We start from the raw sequence: 3,019 nt of genomic DNA, 5'->3' as shown, positions 1-3,019 counted from the left end.
GTATTTATGTGAAAGAAACAGGGGCGCCTGGGTGGCGCAGTCGGTTAAGCATCCGACTTCAGCCAGGTCACAATCTCGCGGTCCGGGAGTTCCAGCCCCGCGTCAGGTTCTGGGCTGATGGCTCAGAGCCTGGAGCCTGTTTCCGATTCTGTGTCTCCCTCTCTCTCTGCCCCTCCCCCGTTCATGCTCTGTCTCTCTCTGTCCCAAAAATAAATAAACGTTAAAAAAAAAAAAATTTTTTTTTAAAAAAAAGAAACAAAGACACTAACTCAAAAAGATAGCTGTACCTCCAAGTTTATTGCAGCATTATTCATAATAGCCAAGACATGGAAACAACTTTATAGGTAGATAGGTACATGGATACATAGATAGATAAAGACAGAGATATAGAGATGTAGAGATTTATATATTATATTATATTTATTATATTATACTACGTATATGTTTATTATATATCATATATTCTAAATACATAATATATATTACATATTCTAACTATATATGTAATATATTATATAGAATGCACTATTACTCAGCCATAAAAAAAGAAGGAAACCTTGCCATTGCTGACATGCATAAGCCTTGATGGCATTATGCTAAGTGAACTAAGTCACAGAAATCTCACTCATACAGGCACACATCAGAGATATTGCGGATTTGGTTCCAGACCGCTGCAATAAAGCAAATATCACAATAAAGCGAGTCAAATGAAATTTTAGGTCCCCCAGTGCACAGAAATGTTATGTTCACACTATACTGTAGTCTGTTACGTGCGCAATGTCTAAAAAACGTTCATACCTTAATTCAAAAATACTTTATTGCCCCAAATGCCAACCATCATCTGAGCTTTTAGCAAACAGTAATCGCTGACACAGATCACCAAACAAACGTAGTAATAATGAAGAAGTCTGAAGTGTTGCAAGAATTACCAAAACGCAACACAGAGACACGAAGGGAGCGGGTGGTGCTGGGAGAGTGGTGCCCATGGACGAGTTCCACACCGGGCTGCCACAGACTTGCCATTCGTAAAAACCTCCATTAGCTGGGAAGCACAGTAAAGGACAATACGGGGCGCCTGGGTGGCTCAGTCGGTTGAGCGTCCGACTTCGGCTCAGGTCATGAGCTCGCAGTTTGGGAGCTGAGCCCGGCACAGGGCTTGCGGCTGTCAGGACGGAGCCTGCTTCTGATCCTCTGTCCCCCTCTCCCTCCCTCTGCCCCTCCCCTGTTCATACTCTGTCTCTGTCCCTGTCTCTCTCAAAAATAAATAAAACATGAAAGCAAAGGACAATAAAACAAGGCATGCTTGTATGGGGGGGGGGTAGTGGAATGTGTGAAGGGGGTCAAAAGGTACAAACTTCCAGTATTAAATAAATAAATAAATAGATAAATAAATAAATAAATAAATAAGGATGTAATGTACCACATGGGGACTATAGTTAAAAGTATTATATTGCATATTTGAAAGTTGCTAAAAGAACGAATCTTAAAGAAAAAATATTTGTAACTGTGTGGTGACGGATGTTAGCTAGCCCCCTTGTGATCATTTCATAATGTATGCAAATATTGAATCATCATGTTGTACATATGAAACTAATATAAAGTTTTATGCCAATGATACCTCGGTAAAAAGAAAACAATCTCTTGCCTTTTTAAAGCTGTTTGTTTTCTATCTGCTGGAGTGAATGCTCCCCGATTCATGAATTGCAGAATAAAAACCTACCTGATCTAGTAAGCGGATCTGTAAATCATCTGTAGGAAATTTTCTTTTATCAATTCTCTTTAAATGAAGTTTGAGAGAAGGTGAAAACCCCCTCTAAGGGTCAGGTTGTAAAGACTTACTGAAAAGAGACTCAAGGGAACTTCCTGGGATGACAGGTTTAATTTTTTTTTTATATAAAGGAATGGATATTGGGTGTGTGCATTTTTCAAAACACATCAAACTGTACAGTTAAGATCTACATGTTTCACTGTAAACTTACCTCAACTTTTAAAATGTTTTTTTTTTAATGTTTATTTATTTTTGAGACACAGAGAGAGCATGAACGGGGGAGGAGCAGAGAGAGAGAGGGAGACACAGAATCCGAAGCAGGCTCCAGGCTCCGAGCTGTCAGCACGGAGCCCAGCGCGGGGCTCGAACCCACGGACCGCGAGATCATGACCTGAGCCGAAGTCGGATGCTTAACCGACTGAGCCACCCAGGCGCCCCTTAAAATGTTTTTAAATGCTTGCACTAGGATACTCATAATAGCAAAAACCTGGAAAACAAGCCCAATGACCAAAGCATGAGCAAGTAAGTTAAAATTCTTTTTGAAGAATGTGTAATGGCTTGAGAAATTATTTATAACAGTGTTAAATGAACAAAAGGGAAACATAAAACTGTATATATGTTGTGATCTATTTTTTAAATTTTTTTAATGTTTATTTTTGAGAGACAGAGAGAGAGAGACAGAGCCTGAGTAGGGGTGGGCGGAGAGTGGGGACACAGAATCTGAAGCAGGCTTCAAGCTCTGAGCTGTCAGCCCAGAGCCCGACATGGGGCTCAAACTCTGAGTCGAAGTCAGACACTGAACCGACTGAGCCACCCAGGTGCCCCCTATTTTTTAATATACATATATATGAACTGTGTGTGTGTGTGTGTGTGTGTGTGTGTGTGTGTATCCATATCTAAGGAGAGAGGTATTACAATGTTAACTGTAATTCATTATTCCTGGATGGTGATTTCTATTCCCATCTCATGCTCTTTCAAATTTTTTACAATTTTACAATAAGAAAGTGTTCCTTAAATGAAGCGTAGGGATATAGTGAGTCTATCAGCCTAACGTCGTTGCTATGCTACAATTTCAGTTGCAAGGGATGAACAGCAGAGTGATCAAAGCAAGCGTTGGTTGCCAAGCTGAACTGGGGACCAGAAGGGATGTCACAATAACAGAGCAAAGCACCTCGCCAGGAAACGCAACACAGCTGCTGAGTATTGGGGAGTTCAACAGCTAACCCGGCAGCTTGATGACAACTGAACAAG

Source organism: Prionailurus bengalensis, chromosome A1 (genome assembly GCF_016509475.1).
Source record: "Prionailurus bengalensis isolate Pbe53 chromosome A1, Fcat_Pben_1.1_paternal_pri, whole genome shotgun sequence".
Classification (NCBI taxonomy): Eukaryota; Metazoa; Chordata; class Mammalia; order Carnivora; family Felidae; genus Prionailurus; species Prionailurus bengalensis.
Note: the sequence above shows the minus strand (reverse complement) of the source record.